This window comes from Protopterus annectens, chromosome 5.part0 (genome assembly GCF_019279795.1).
Source record: "Protopterus annectens isolate FY-2018-M chromosome 5.part0, PAN1.0, whole genome shotgun sequence".
Lineage (NCBI taxonomy): Eukaryota > Metazoa > Chordata > Ceratodontiformes > Protopteridae > Protopterus > Protopterus annectens.
In genome coordinates this window covers 434,096,503-434,113,930 of record NC_056735.1, presented here as the reverse complement: position 1 = coordinate 434,113,930, position 17,428 = coordinate 434,096,503, and positions in this window count along the sequence as shown.

Here is a 17,428-nt window from a genome sequence, read left to right as displayed (position 1 = left end):
GCAACCCACATGCACATGGAGGCGACACTTCTTAGAGTAGATTACCTACCCATTTTTTATGTACAATACACAGTGATATGACCATTGCATGCACCACAGCGGCTTGGTGTTAGAAACTGTGTAACTGTGCTTGTATGGTGGATGACATATGTATGGGCTGAAACTAGATTAGCAATGGGGGAGTTCACAGGGTGGAAGAGGCACACAAAATGGTATAGCCATCACATACACACAGTATAGACAACCACAGTGTTGTGCATACAGAATGACCTACACAGTTGTCAATAGACATATTTGTAACCCTACATATCTACTTGTATGTACTGTAGTGCTATGTACTCATGACATGCTCCACATAGATTATATGCCTGGGACATAAAACAAAACCTCTTACAAGTAATCTTGTGAATGCCTTCATGAATGGTGGGATAACCCACCAGAAATAGTGATTGATTTCATTTACTGCCTCTACAAACCTGCACAAGAGATAGAGTGATTGACTTTGTATTTACATGATGTGTCAGTCAGGTATGATGTCTGATACTGACATGTGTGTCACTACAGTAACTGTGACATATTTGGCAATGATATCACAGGAATGCTCATTGTTAAGGTAACAGACCACATATATGTTGCAGACCTGTGGATATCCCATGTACCTCTGTACAGATGACTGGTATGAGCAGTATAGTAATACATGGTGCATGTGAGGAAGATGCCATTTACATGCTCTTTAAAGTAACTCCGTGGTAAGGAGTCAACAGGCCTTAAAATGGTATAACCTACACATACAACAGCCGCAGGTGATATGCTTCACACACACTGCTATAGTTGCCAGTATTGTGATTAGAACCCCTTCCTATCTAATTATTTCTACTATAGCACTATGCAATTTTTTCACACACCACAGAGCTTAGAGGGCTGAGAAGTGTATACAGGTACATCTAAGGTGAATGATGTCAGCAAGCCTTGTAAAGTAGGGCAATGGGACGTGTACTGGGTGGTACAGGCCTCAAAATGATATAATCCACACCCCCAGAGGATATGATTCTCAACAAACACAGAAGAAGAATATGATTCTCACACGCACACAGTTACTAGCATTGAGTTTAGAACCCTTACCTATCTAATTATAAACACACACACACACACACACACACACACACACACACACACACACACAGACACACACACATCATTGCATTGGGGCATGGATTGCAACACACATGCACATGGAGGTGACACTTCTCAGAGTAGATGACCTACCCATCTATTTATTTACAATACACAGTGATATGACCATTGCATGCACCACAGTGGCTTGGTGTTAGAAACTGTTTAACTTTGCTTGTATGGGTGATGACATCTGTATGGGCTAAAACTAGGTTAGCAATGGGGGAGTTCACAGGGTGGAAGAGTCACACAAAATGGTATAGCCATCACATACACACAGTAAAGACAGCCACAGGGTTGTGCATACAGAAACACCTACACAGTTGTCAATAGACATATTAGTAACCCTACATATCCACTTGCATGTACTGTAGTGCTATGTACACATGACATGCTCCATATAGATTATATGCCTGGGACATAACACACAACCTCTTACAACAAGTAATCTAGTGAATGCCTTCATGGATCGTGAGATAACCCACCAGAAATAGCAACTGGTCTTATCTACTTCCCCTACAAACCTGCACAAGAGATAGAGTGACAGACTTTGTATCAGTATGATTTGTCAGTCAGGTATGATGTCTGATTCTGGCATGAGTGTCACTACAGAAACTGTGAAATATCTGGCAATGATATCACATGAATGCTCATTGTTAGAGGACACAGGCCACATATAGCTTGCAAATATGTGGATATGCCATGTACATCTGTACAGATGACTGGTATGGGCTGTATATTGATACATGGTGCATATGAGGAAGATGCATTTAACATGCTCTTTAAAGTAATGCCATGGTTAGGGGGTCAACAGGCCTTAAAATGCTATAACCTACACACACAACAGCCACAGGGGAATATGTTTCACACACACACACTGCTGTAGTTGTCAGTATTGAGATTAGAACCCCTAGCTATTTAATTATTTCTACTACAGTATTACACACTTTCTTCACACACCACCATGCTTAGAGGGCTAAGAAGTTTATACAGGTACATTTAAGGTGAATGACATCAGCAAGTCTTGTAAACTAGGGCACTGGGACTTTTACTTGGTGGTACAAGCCTCAAAATGTTCTAACCTACACTCCCAGAAAATATGATTCTCACCAGCACACAGGAAGTATATGATTCTCACACACACAGTTACTAGCACTGTTTAAATCTGTACCTATCTAATTACACACACACACACACACACACACACACACACACACACACACACACACAGTATCACAGTTGCCAGCTTTGAGTTTAGAACCCCTTCTTATCTAGTTATGTGTACTACAGTGTTACAACAGTTGTCACATGCACTGCAGAGCCTATAGGATTTAACAGTGTCTCAAGGTACGTCTAAGATGAATTACATCAAGAGCTGTTGTAAGTTATAGAATGGGAAATGTACTGGGTGGGAAGGGCATTAAAATACATTACCCTACAAACAGCTTCACACACACACACACACACACACACACACACACACACACACACACACACACACACACACACACACACACACACACACACACACTCACACATACACACACACACTTGCCAAAAAAGAGAGTAGAACCCCTGCTTATCTAGTTATCTTTATTATACTGTTATTTAGTTTTTGCATGCACCACAGAGCTTATAGGTCTGAGGGTTGTCCAAAGGTACTTCTAAGGGAAATGACATCAGCAGGACTGCTAAAGTAGGGCCCAGGGAAGTGTTGTGGGTGAGAAAGTTCTCAAAATGCTTCATCTTACAAACATATAGACTTACAAACTCTTGTACACACACACATTTGCCAGGACTGAGACTAGAACCCCTGCCTATCGAGTTATTTGTACTATACTGTTACATAGTTATTAGATGTGCCACAGAGCTTATATGGCTGAGGTCTGTCCAAAGGTACTTCTGAGAGGAATGACATCAGCAGGACGAGTGTAGTGGTTGTGAATGGGCTAAAACTGTCTCTCCTGCAAATAAACACACACACACTTACATTTGCCAGGACTGAGATTAGAACCCATATTTATCTAGTTTGATTTTTATTTCTCGCAGAGTGTGCGGGTATTGACGCTACCTCTGAAATATGCTTATTTCTTTTTGGTTTCTAAGTGGTTTTTAGTTTTTTGTAGTATTATCTAGTTATTTGCATTAGAGTATTATACAGTTATTGCATGCGCTACAGAGCTTATAGGGCTGGCAAGTGTCCAAAGGTACTTCTAAGGTAAATGACATATGCTGGACTGCTAAAGTAGGGCACTGGGAAGTGTTGTGGGTGGGAAAGTCCTCAAAATACTTCATCCTACAAACACTTGCACACGTACATTTGCTGGAACTGGGAATAGAACCCCTGCCTATCTAGTTATTTATACTATAGTGTTACTCAGTTATCAAACATGCTACAAGCTTACAGGGCTAGCAAGTGTTCAAAGGTACTTCTAAGGTGAATGACATCAGCAGAACTGTTAAAGTAGAGAACTGGGAAGTGTTGTAGGTGGAAAATTCCTCATAATGCTTCATCCTACAAACATACACATACACTTTTGCTGTAACTGAGAATACAGCCTCTACCTATCTAGTTATTTGCATTATTATACTGTAACATAGGGATTGCACACATCATGCAGCTTATAGGGCTGGGGCTGTGCAAAGGTACTTCTAAAGGGAATGACAGCAGGACTGCTAATATAGGGCACTTGGAAGTGTCGGGTGGGAAAGTCCTCATAATACTTCATCCTCAAACATACACACTTACAAACACTTGTACACACATATGGCAGAACTGGGAAAAGAACCCCTGCCTATCTAGTTATTTGTACTACAGTACTATGCAATTATCACATGTGCTATAGAGCTTATAATGTTAATAAGTGTCCAAAGGTACTTCTAAGGTGAATGACATCAACAAGACTGCTAAAGTAGGGCACTGGGAAGTGTTGTGGTTAGGAAAGTCCACAAAATGCTTCATCATATAAAAATGCACACTTACAAACACTTGTACACACACTTATACACTCACACATTTGCCAAAACTGAAAATAGAACCCCTACCTATCATTATTTGCATTGTACTTTTATATAGTTATTGCATGTGCTATGGAGCTTATAGGGCTGGGGCTTTACAAAGGTACTTCTAAGGGGAATGACATCAGCAGGACTGCTAAAGTAAGACACTGGAAAATGGATGGGAATGGCCTAATACTGTTTCACCTACATACAAACAAACACACATACACGCACTCTCACACACTTCCATTTGGCAGGGCTGAGATTAGAACCCCTACTTATCTAGTTATTTGTAGAATAGTTTTACACAGTTGAAGCTGCAGTGGTGCAGTGGTAGCGATGCCGCCTCACAGCAACAGGTCCTCCCATTCGATTTTCGGCTGGAGCGCCTTCTGTGTGAAGTCTGCATGTCCTACCCATGGTCAAGTGGCCTTCAAAAGACATGGTTGAATGGGCATGCCTTCATTGAAAGTTGGGCATTGAGCTGGCACCTTGGCACCATAAGAATCTACTGCCAATCATTAGCGGACTGGAGTTCAACTGTGGCGACCCCTAACTTGGAAAAGCCAAAAGAAGAACAACAGCAACGTCACATGCACTACAGAGCTTATAGGGCTGACAGGTGTCCAATGGTACTTCTAAGGTGAATGACATCAGCAGATCTTGTGAAATAGGGTGATGGTAAGTGTAATGAGCGGGAATGGCCTCTTAATATTTAAACCTACACACACACGCGCACACACACAAAAACAAAGGCAGTTGATGTGATATTATATCCCCACCGCAGTACTATTACACAATTGAGCTCACCTTCATGCCGGCACATGACTGGTTATGACCTGTATGCCACTGTCTGCAGCGCAACATCAGTCTATGCCATCCAGGGTATCCCTGTGTATGACTCACTCTCTTTGTGTCCCCCTGTGTCTCTCTCTCTCTCTCTCTCTCTCTCTCTTTCTATCATTGTCAGTCTTTCTCTTCCCTGCATCTATGTTTGTGTATGCTTGACATATTGTTAGATGTTGCCCATATCTATGTCTGTGTATCACATGCAACAGATGCATATCTATCACATATGGGCCACCTACAGCTAGCTGAGGTTAATCCTGTCTGATGGGTGTGTATAGCAGCATTTAAGGAGTACATAGCTGTCTGTATGAAAAGACATATATGCACAGTACAGTTATATAGTCCTATGTGGGTTCCAATAAGGGCTGTGATTTGAATCTCTAAGTGTAGGAGCATGCCCAGTATGACTTTCTATAGTAAGAGTGGGCCTCCATTCCAGAGATAGTTGTACCCCAGTCTGGGGTTTTGTATGCTACAGCCATATCTCTCAAAAGTAAATAGGAATTTGTTACAGGTACAGGGTTTGTTTTAGCCAACATTTTCTGACATATCTGATGTCTGACACTGGAATGCATTGTATCACTACCTAGTGACAGACATCTTCAGATCATCACAGTGCTTTACCAGAGGAATACAAGATATACCATGCACAGATCAATATTATGAGCCCAACTATAGACATTCTTGCCCAAAAAGGACAGTTGAGAGGTGTGGTTACAGCTGGTTGACTGATGAAGCTGTGTAAACAGTCCAGCAACTTGGTGATATACTGACTGGGAATTTCCTGCTTGTGTGGTATTCTTCTTACCTGAAAAGTCATATCCAGGTGTGGGCCCATACCTCTCAACTGTACAGTTTTTGGCAGATTCTCCAGGTGTTTGTCTAGAAGTTTCATCTAGCCTACATAAACTTGTGTTTTTATGGCAAGTTAGTTACAAATAATTAAAGACTGACATTACAAAATAATGACAGACATTAGTGTTTCAGACTTCATAACCTTCAGATAATTCCCGCTAATGCAAACCCAATTATTCTACCAACTTTCTCAGTTTGTAAGAACAATATTTAAAACACATGCCTATCATTGGGCCTTTGTCCCACTTTTATTTATGACCTTGTCCAGCTGTCTTTCTGTCAGAGGTTGAGAGGTATGTGTGGGTACAGAGTGCATTCTACTGTGCAGAAATTTCCATTATATGTGTAGTATATTTCACATAGCACTGTAACTTCCAGGTATGTCAGTGGCAGAGCAGTACAGGGTAATGGTGAACCACTGACAGACAGTTGTTTATAGGTTGCTAGGTTGATATGATGTTAGTAGGGTATTAGGTTAATAGATTCATAGGTAGGTACTAGGCTATCTTCCTGAAGGCATTTATAAGCCTAGCCAGAATGTGTTGGCTTTAGCCACCCCCCTTAAATTAATTCCCTGTGCCTCTGTCCAGCAGAGCCACTGAAATGATCCCCGAGGTAAACTTTCTGTTTCCCATCCACTCGTCAAGGTTTCTTTTGAAGAGTGTTAGTGAGGAGCTCGGTCTAATTTAGATTGGGATCTTGTTCCAAAGCATGGAAAGTTTCTGGGACAGGAATCTATCCCTCCAGTATGTCCTATTTATTGTTGTGGTGAGGTTTAGATCCCTAGAGCATATGGCTTGAGGAGATAAGGTTTTCTTTAGGTGGAGCATGTCCAATTCTAGGTTGGACATGGCCTTGTATGTCAGGCAGAGATCACCTCTGAGTAGGCGGTATGCAACCGAGTACATTTGTAGTTTCTTCAGTCGAACTGCATAGGGTATCTGTTTGAGGCCAGTGATCCTCTTAGTGAGGTACTTTTGTGGTCTTTCCAGCTGTTGCAGGTGTCTTGTAAGGTACATCCCAAATAGGGCATTGTACTCTATGATGGGTCTGATGAGTGATGAGTAGAGGGGCACAATGACCTCTTTTGATAAGGATGCAAACCCTTTTGTGATTAGGTGGGCCACGTAGAAGGATTTTCTAACCACTTTGGCAATGTGATTATCAAAAGGGAAATTACTATCTACTTGGGTCTCCAGATCCCTGATTACATCTTCCATATTTAGGGAACTACCACCAATGTAGTAGTTTGTGGGTACTTTGTTTTTTCCAAAGGGGATGACTATGCACTTTTTGGCATTTAGCTTGAGGCCATGATTTTGACAACAGGTATCCATCTCAGTGAGACCCTTTTGGAGGATGTCTGTGTCAGCCGGAGAGTCAATTATAGCCCCCAGTTTGCAGTTGTCTGCAAACTTGGTCAGCCATAGTCCTCCTGTGTTTGACTGTACCTCTGAAAAGTATATGCTGAACAGGAGGGGGTCCTAGGACTGAGCCCTGGGGAATGCCACTTGTAACTGGTTTAGAGTCGGACCTAGCTCCCGCAACTCTCACCATGTGGGTTCTGTCCATGAGCCAGTTGGCAACCCATCTTGTGACATAGGGGTTTATGTTCAGGCTGGTGAGCTTGTCTATAATACCAGAATGGGGAATGGTGTCGAAGGCCTTAGCAAGGTCTAGTTAGGCTGTGTGTACCACCTTTCTCTTGTCTATAGTCTTGGTAACAGTCTCAAAAAACTCCACCAGGTTTATTAGGCATGATCTGCCCTTAACAATGCCAAACTGGGTAGGGTCCAGTGTTTGGAGGTACCCAATTTCTCTGTTAATGAGTTCCATGATGATGCACTCCATAGCCTTGCAGACCAAGCTAGTCAGGCTTATAGGGCAATAGTTCCTGGGGTCTGTTGTGGCTCCACCTTTGTGGAGCAAAATAGCCATTGCTGTGTCCCACTGTATGGGTACATAGCCTGTGGAGAGGCTGAGTTTGAACAGTGTGTTTAGGTGAGGGGTTAGTTTGTCTTTGAGCTTGTGTAGGACACAGCCTAGGACACCGTCCAGTCCCATTGATGCTGTGTTTTTGGCTTTGGAGATGGCTGTTTTAACCTGAGTGTCTGTGATTTCAGGGACTCTACATTCTTCTAGTATGGTTATGGGCCCTTTTGGGGGTGAGAGGGGGGCCAAAGTTTGCGCTGAACCTGTCGGCCAGGATGTTGGTGATATCGGTTGGTTCAGTGTATTTTGTGCCATTCTGCACTAACTCCGAGCAGATCTGAGCATTGCCACTTAGATTCTTGACATAGCTAAAGAATGCCTTGTGGTTTTCTTTGGAGTCCTTGGCAATTTTTCTTTCAAAGCTCGCCTTGGATGATTTTATGAGGGATCGTAGTTTCTTGCTGATACTGATCAGGGATTTCTTCTCTTCTTGGGATTTTACTCTTTTCTGTACTAGTTCCCTCCTTCTATTCTATAGCTTGTTTATGGCAGGAGTCCACCAGACTGGTTTGCTTTTCTTGGAGGAGTGAATCTTGGCTTTGCTTGGGATGGCATGATCCATGCATTGTTGTATGTGCCCGTAGAATGCATTACTAAAGGATTTTGTAGCTTGGACAGTGTTATCCTTCAGCATGGGAGCCTTGAAACTTTCCACCTCGGTCTTAAGTAACGTGAAGTTTGCTTTTGAAATGTTTTTCATGGTGGTTTTCTTGTCCGGGGGTGGGGGCGGAATGTGGATATCCAAACTGATCTGTTTATGGTCAGATCTAACCAACGAGGGGAACACCGGTCGCCCATGTTGGTGATGACCAAGTCCAACATGTTGTCACCTCTGGTGGGAGTGTTGACCAGTTGAACCAGGGCATTTGAGTTTATAAATTCTAGGAAATGTTGGGCAAGGAAGTTAGTACTTGAGTAGTTCTCCCAGTTCATGTTTGGATAACTGAAATCACCCAATATTAGGATTTTTGGTAGGACCTTTATGTTTCACAGTGTTTCCAGAAATGCGGAATGGGGTTCCTGGGCCATGTTGGGTGATCTGTAGCAAGCTCCAATTTGAATTGCAGTTTTGCCCATTGTTAGTTGCACGTGGATGATCTCTGAAGCATCACGCTGTGCCAGTAACCTGGAGGTGTGAGTATCCTTGATGAATATGGATTCGCCCCCACTTTTTGTATTTTGGTTTGGGTTCTGTGGCCAAAATGTATGGTATGAGTTGTAGTCTGGTAGTGCTGGGGTGCTCTCTGGAGCCTTAAACCAGGTTTCTGTTACTGCACATATATTGATTTTCTCCTTACTGAGGAGTGCCTCGAGTGCATGCATTTTGAGATTTAGACTTCTGGCATTGAGTAGCATTACCCTCAGTTTTTTGTTACTTGTGCTATTTATGGCAGTGGGTTTGTCTTTTAAGCTTTGCCTAAAAAGGCATTATGGGGTGGCAAGAGCCTTGGCCAGTATTCAAAAGCCTAAGGGTGACAGGTGCAAGCCATCTCTAGCAAAGCAGCATGGCTTGTCGAGCATGTCATCCCAGGTGGACAGACACTGGATCCCCTTTGAATGACACCAGAAACTTAGCCAATTGTTGAAATGGAGAATTTTTTTCTATATACCGTGGTATCATTCTTGGTGAGGGCAGGATGCTACTCAGGATCAGGGTCATACCGGAATGGGCTATATGATCAGAGAGCTCTTCCATGTCTCTTTTCATGTAGTCCAGTGAGGTACGTCTCAGGTCATTCACACCAACATGGACAATGACAGAGTCATATTTGTACTTGTTCTGGAGTGACCTGAGTGCTTGTGTTATGTGACAGATCCTGGCACGCGACAGGTAGCTAACAGTAACATTCTCCTTATTCAGCCTAGTGAGTGGGATGTCAATGTGCCTGACTATAGAGTCACCTATTACTAGTATGTTGGGTATGTTATTTTGCCTTAAGAGCTGTGATTGCATGGCACACTGTTTTTTTGATGTATGTGTTTCATGGTTTGTATTGGGGGTTGGAGGTTGCTTGGATGTTTGCTTTGGCGGTCTCTGTTGGTTTTGCAGATTTTTATTTAGAGCCTCCAAGTATGTTTTCATGCATTTATGTGTGTTTTTTGCCAGTGCTGCTTTAATGGGTTTATGTGAGACTGCTGGTGTGATGCAAGTATTTCCCTTCTCCTCATGATTGTCTGATCCAGTCTTGGGTTGAGGGAGCTTAGCCTCCAGTTTGGCACATGTATTAGTGTTTGGTGATAGGATGAGGGGATTTTCTGTGTACATGAGGCAGTTGTAGCATTGCCTCAAAATGCCCAGATTCACAAGTTGGCCTGCAGAGTACACCTGAAACTGCCCTTTGGACATGCCTGAATAGGTACAGTGAACTGTTTTACTGGATGGCTGGTAAGGTCGAATAGAGAGACTTGTCTTTCTGTACAGTACAGGAGGGTCTAGTGCTAGGGTTTATAACTGCTTGCTATAAGTTTTGAGCAAGTGCCGGGCTGAGAAATTAATGGCTTGAGTGCTTAAGTTGAAAGTTTGTCTAGTTCCAAGGGAAAGATTGAAGAGGAGACTTTGTGGAGCCGGGAATAGTTTAACTCTAGCTAACCAGCGCTGCCAGGAATGCAAAAGCGGGCAAATATGGTATTTATAGCAGGGAAATGAAAGAGATAGAAATTAGCCCAGAATGGCCAATAAACTACAAATTTCTGGGTTGAAACCACTCCTTCAGGGACAGAAAGGCTGCTCAAAGCTCCCCTCTCTCACAGGTGAACAGTAAACTTCCTTCTATCCAAGTAAGGTATGAGCAAACACAAAGATTTGTAACACAGCCCTGAATTCAGCACTGACCTGAAAACTGGACTAAACTAGCTTAGAAAGGCAGGAAACAAGTATATATATATATATATATATATATATATATATATATATATATATATATATATATATATATATGGGTCACCTTTAGATGCCCGACAATGCGTTCCGCCGACACGGAATCCGACGGGATGAAAACACCGACAACGCAGATGACCGACAAGGTGAGAACCCGACGGACTCGGTAAGTGTGCGATCGAGTGATGGATTTAGTGTTAGGGAGCGGACAGGTAAGTGTGCGATAGTGAGGGACTGTGGGTTTAGGGGTGGGTTAAGTGAGTTAGGGTTAGGGTGCAGGTAGGGTGTGTGTGCGATAGTGAGGGACTGTGGGTTTAGGGGTGGGTTAAGTGAGTTAGGGTTAGGGTGCAGGTAGGGTGAGTGTGCGGTAGTGTCGGATCTTGGGGTTACAGGTGGGTAAGTGAGTTAGGGTTAGGGTGCAGGTAGGGTAAGTGTGCGGTAGTGTCGGACCTTAGGGTTAGGGTTTGGGTTAGGGATAGTGCATATGTTATGTAGTGTACTGTGTTGTTTACGTGTAGTGTGTTGCTGTAATGGTTTTCGGTGTTTTGCGTTGTCTGCGTTTTTTGTTGTCGGTCTTTTGGTGTCGGTTATTAGTGTGTCGGCGAAACGAGATTTTGAGGATTTAAAGGTGATCCATATATATATATGGTTCTACCTGACATAGCCGAAACCACACAACACCGACAACCACATCACCGACACCATATTCGCAGTAGTCCATAAACAAACCACACACAACCGACACACGAATAAAAATAACCGAACACCACGAACCACAAAACCCCCACAACACACAACACACCACAATAAAAAACAAAACAAACACAACCACACCCCACACCACACACCACACACACACAACAAGCACACACCCAAACCAACAACACTCTTACTAAACCCCTAACCCTAAGGTCTCCTTACTCAACACCCCTACTCCCTAACCTACCTAACTCCCCTAACCCAAACTCCTACCCTACCTACCCTAACTCTTAACCCTACCCTAACCTACCCCTACCTATCGCAACCCACCACCCCTAACCCCTACCTCCCTAACTCCTAACTTAACCCTAACCTCCACCCCTACCTAACTCCTTCTCACTCTCACCTGCCACCTTACATCCTCCACCTCTACTTCCTCACACCGCCAACCTCATCACCCGTCCACACCGTCCTCCCACATACCCAGTGTTCTATTCATCCGTTCTTCTTACGTCTTTCTATGCTCCGGTCGTGTCTCGGTCTTCTCCATTCGCGATCTTCACTCTTTCGGTTTCGGGCTTCGTCTTCGGCGTCTTCTTTCTTTTCTATATTCGTCGGTCCCGATTCTTCTCGGTCTTCATGTATATATATATATATATATATATAAATATATATATATATATATATATATATATATATATATATATTTCTTTAGAAAATAAAGCAGATACACTCAAAAAACACTTTAAATGCACAGAAAAGGATACTTAGTGTTATAAATCGCAGATCAGAGTTGTAGTCAATGCCCCTAGTAATGAAGTAGGAAGAAACACAAATACAGTAAAAGCAGATGAATAAAGTGCAATATATATATATATATATATATATATATATATATATATATATATATATATATATATAAAACAATAGAAAACGGACAAACTGATTTAAACAAGTTACCCAATTAACCAGAAAAAAAGCTCAAAACTGAGTCCTGTTCCAGCAGTCTCAGACAAACAAGTTCTAACTGCACACCCCTGCTTACTAGGGTGCAGGGGAAACTTCTTCAAAAAAGATGGCCTGGATCACTGCTCAAGTAATACAAACAAAGCTAGATTCAGCAGGCCTGAATCTGGTCTATGCTACAGCAACAGGCCACACCAATTTCAGAAAGAAACAGTTCAAATAAGCAGGCGCAGTAAGCCTGTGACCAGAAATTCCCAGCTTAGAAGGGCAGAATCCAGCCTCTCCTCCGACAAGAGTGCAGACCACAAACCTTCTTAATGTAGAATAACTGGCCTGAAGCCCAAGTGCTTAAGCGAGAACTAATACACTTTCAGAATAGCAGACACTGGGCCTTCAATCAGCAATTCCAAGCTTAGAAGGATGTAAGCTACCTGTCCTACCGCAACACTGCAGACTACAAACTTTCTTAATGTAAAGCAGCCTATATGAAGCCCAAGTGCTTAAACCAAATGATTTAGAATAACAGTTACAATTTAATAAGACTACTACCAAGCAGTAATGAATGCAGCAGAATAAATAAAATTGAGTACTTTTAAGAAAAGCAAAACAAAGTAGGAGGAAAGACAAATACAGTAAAAGCAAATGTGTAACCCATGTTAATACATGTCAGCACACAGAGCCCCTGTCCGGCAGGGACAGGTGGAATCAAAGGACTATCTTTTGTATTTCCCATGCACTTATACAGGGAGCCCATCACTAGGGGAATTGAGGCAATTGGCTTGCTGTGGACAGGGAGTGTATTCCACAGATGGGGGAGTGTGTGGGACATTTATCTGTCATGCTAACAAGCAGTATTGATATCACAGCCCAGGTTGATGCTGTGCCTACAGGTTGATCAAGTGGGCCTTGACTTCCAGATGTGCACCGGCCCCATGAAGGCAAGGTCTGGATTGCTTTGTATGCCAGACAGGGGTCATCTCAGCAGACTCTGTCTGGAATGGGTTAGAGGGACAGTGCTGTAAACCTGTCTGTGTAGGGTAGGTGGTTGGGGTTTGGGGTAAGGTCTTAGTGTTTGCAAGACCCTGGTGTGTGAAGTTTACATGGTCTGTGGTGAGTATGTTTGTGGAGTTCTCATGTGTTTTTGCCTCTGAGGTGTCATTTGTTTGGGTTTTTGTTTTTTTGCAGACCTCCACTTACATGGGTGTGTGTTGTGTGTTTGCAGGTGATGTTTACTGACTTCATACACTGCATGGCACCTATGTTGCTGCACAATTTGTTCTGGTGTGCACATTCTCCATTTATCTGGCCAGTTTCTCCCCATTCCCTTATGTGTGTCTGTTTGTCCTTCTGTAGTCCAGTCACAGGCTTTGGCCACAGTGGCTGCTGTTATGTATTTGTGATTCTGATGTGAGCAGGGTAAATGCCATAACATCACACACAAGGATGTGGACTTCATACCTCTGAGTGTACCTATTTAGCAGGTTGTCCATCATTGCACCACTACATTTGCTGTGGTCCTTAGGCAGTTTGTGTTGCTATATATTATTATGAGGCTACATGTGGGCCTAGCTGTCATTCCATTACAGACTGACATCTGGACAGGCCCATATATGACAGTCAGACAAAGGCCCACACATGGGGACAGGGTGTTAATAATGTTCTGCCAAACATAGACAGTTGGGGAACCAGTTTGGTAATTGCTTGCTTTCTCTTATGGATATGACATCTGCTTCCCCACTGTCTGCCATTGCTGTTTTGACATGAACCTTTATTGTTTTGCAAATAATGGGCAGGCAAATGCAACATTAGGACAAGCAGAACAGCTATACAAGGCATACTTCTGCTCTTTCTGCGACAACCTGTCATTCATTAGGTATGAATGTTGGCCAGTGACATGTTGTCAGTGCTGACACAGTGTTGGCAGCCTTTTATAACCTGGCAGTACACTGACCTTCAGGTACATTTTATCCTACTAGGCACCGACTTTTTAGGGCCAGACATCTGGACAAAGCCATAAGTAATTTGGGGACAAACGCCTACATATAGGGACTTTTTGTTAACTGTTGGCATTACAAACCTAGTAAGGTGATACAATAACAGGTTTTTCATTAGCATGCATTTTCCGAAAGGGTATGAAGTCTGAAACAACAATCTGACATTATTTTCTGATTTTGTCTTTTGTGATTTGCCAGTGATTTGCCAGGAAACCACAATTTCCTGATAGAGAGACCATAACTATGATGAAAACCTCTGGACATTCTGCAAAAAGTCTGTGCAGTTGTGGGGTATGCTAGGCACTGTTTAGTTTACTCTGAACAGAGTACTGTCCATATGTGTGGCCTCTGTCCCTGACCTGTACAGCTTTCATGCAGTAACAGATATTGACATCTGGACATTGTGTACAACTCCTACCGTAGCTGTATTTGACATAAGAATAGTTGGCACTTTTTTGGACCCTGTCAACCACAGTACTGTACCTAGGACTCTAAGACATGACAACCAGTAGTAAGTGCAGGCCACATACTGACAGTATTGACCACGCATATACATAGCTCATTGAGCCCTGCATATTTTGGACATGCAACAAGTTATCAAGTTGATTGGCACAGCCCTGGGGATGTGTGCTCTGCTGGTTATACCCTACAAACATTACTGTTACTGCATTTCTATGGGAACATGGGTATGTGTGTCGGGGGGCACACCTGTCCACATTTGCACAGACTGAGCTGATGTTCCCTTTCCATTTTGGTTCCATTTTGCATAGTATTGTGCCTGTCTTGGAGACTACAGGCATATCACTATAGACCAATGGTTAGACTGGAATGGCAGAGATTTGTGTTTCAGACCTCTCATCCTTCAGAGCCTTACTGCAACTGCAAGACCTGCTGTGATATCACTGTGTAGGTCTGTATGGGCATATTTTATCATTGTCCCCATTTGTGGTCCTTTGCCAGACATTTCTTTATGGTTTTCTATGGATGATTTCCTGGGTGATGCTGAGGGGTGAGTATGAGACCCCCACATTGACATGCATGCATATGACCTATGACCACCCAGTTTTTTATCCCCCCACATATACTGCAGTGGGATTTGTCACCTGCAGGACTACTGCATTCTCTAGGGAAGCCAGTATTGGGCAGACATTTCCTGTTGTCGCACATAGCTATCAGTTGTCTGCTCCTATCCCAGTAGGCTACCCCATTCACTTGCATGCATGCAGCAATACCATAGCTATGCTACCACAACATATTACTCCATTCATTTATTGTTAAGAAGACTGACTTACCTTGTGCCTGCGGCATTTGTGAGGACGGTGCTTAAGGGCTGCCTCTGTCAGATGCACGCAGTATAAAGCCTATACGTGGCATGATACAGGTAGTGTGATGTGTGTGGCATCCATTTTACTGTATGTGCAAGTCAGAGAGAGGTGTCAGTCCCTTGATCTCTACAGTGACAGTGTGTGTGCTATGTGTTGCCTCTTTGCAAAGGCCTGGGCATAATGGGCATGCTTTCAGATGCCTGCAGGAGCAAGTTCAGGGGGTTCCTCCTCTTGGCAATGGTGGGAGGCTATGTGGCCATTCCCTGTGATGTTCCTGCCACAGCTGTTTCCACAGGATCATCTTGTGTAGTATGGCACATACTATGAACATGTGTGCACATGTGGCTGGAGAACACTGCAGGGCTCCAGCAGATATGTCAAGGCAGCAGAACTGTGACTTGAGCATCCCAAACACATGCTCTATAATGTTCCTGGTTTGTGCGTGTGCCTCATTATGGCATTCTTCAGTGTGTGTGTGTGTGTGTGTGTGTGTGTGTGTGTGTGTGTGTGTGTGTGTGTGTGTGTGTGTGTGTGTGTGTGTGTGTGTGTGCATTTCTGATGGGTGTCATCATCCACAGCTCCATTGCATAGCCAGCATCTTCCACCAAATGTCCATTCAGGATATCCCCCTTGGAAAATGCCTGGTACAGCTGTGAGGTGTGCCAGATGTTGGAGTCGTGATAACTACCAACGCTGCCAGCACACACATTCATGATATTGCCATGGTCATTGCACATGACCTGGCAGTTGATGGAATGATAGCCCTTGCAGTTGACATAGACCCTACCGTCTTCACCGGGTGGTGCCTTAATGCGGATGTGTGTGCAGTCTATGGCACCCAGTATCTCTGGGTAGTCAGATACATGGTGGAAGAGACGCATATCATGGGTGGCCTCCTCAAGGGTGCTGGGGAAATATATGTGCTCACCAGCATGTGTTAGCATGACATCCAAGAACTGGTGGAGTACAGATGCCTGTGAGACCTCCATAATGTCCCCAGTAGGTCTTTGGAAGATACCTGCAGCTAATAATCGTAATGCTACACATACCTTGGTTTCAACTGGGATGGGCCTGTTGGCTCTGGGTCTGAGGTGAGGCCGGCACAGCTCGCAGAGTTGCTGAAGTAAGTCCCTGTTCACCCTGTAGTGCTCTAGTATCTCCAGATCATGAGCACCAGGTAGGTTACCCTGGGTCTGAACACTGTTCTCCTCCTCCTCAGGCTGGGATGGTTGTTAGCATTATCCTCCTCACTGCCCTCAGCCTCCAGTACATAATGATGTATCAAAGTGACAGCAGCCCCTAACATTTTGTCTGTCAAAATTCCCCCAAGTGTGTACACCAATGGTGCAGAGTTTGTGGGAAAAAAACAGACTGAAAGGCGTTTGCATAGTTTATACTGTTGTGCTGCAGATGCTGCCTGTGTGATTGGCTGACTATGATACATTCCACCTGCCAGATGTATTATTTGTGCTTGAGTGCCTTTATATTGCCATTTCCCTTTCTTTTTCTTCCCATTTCTGCCCCTTCTAAACCACACGGCGCCCTGCGCACATCCACTGCTCAAATGTAAACATTTCTGCTGGTTCCTGTTGTTTTTTTTTTTGTTTGTTTATTTCCATTCTGTTTAAGCCCCATGGTGCACTGCACAAACCCCTGCAGCTATAGTAAAAGGTTTTGAGTAGAAAAGACCCTCCCAG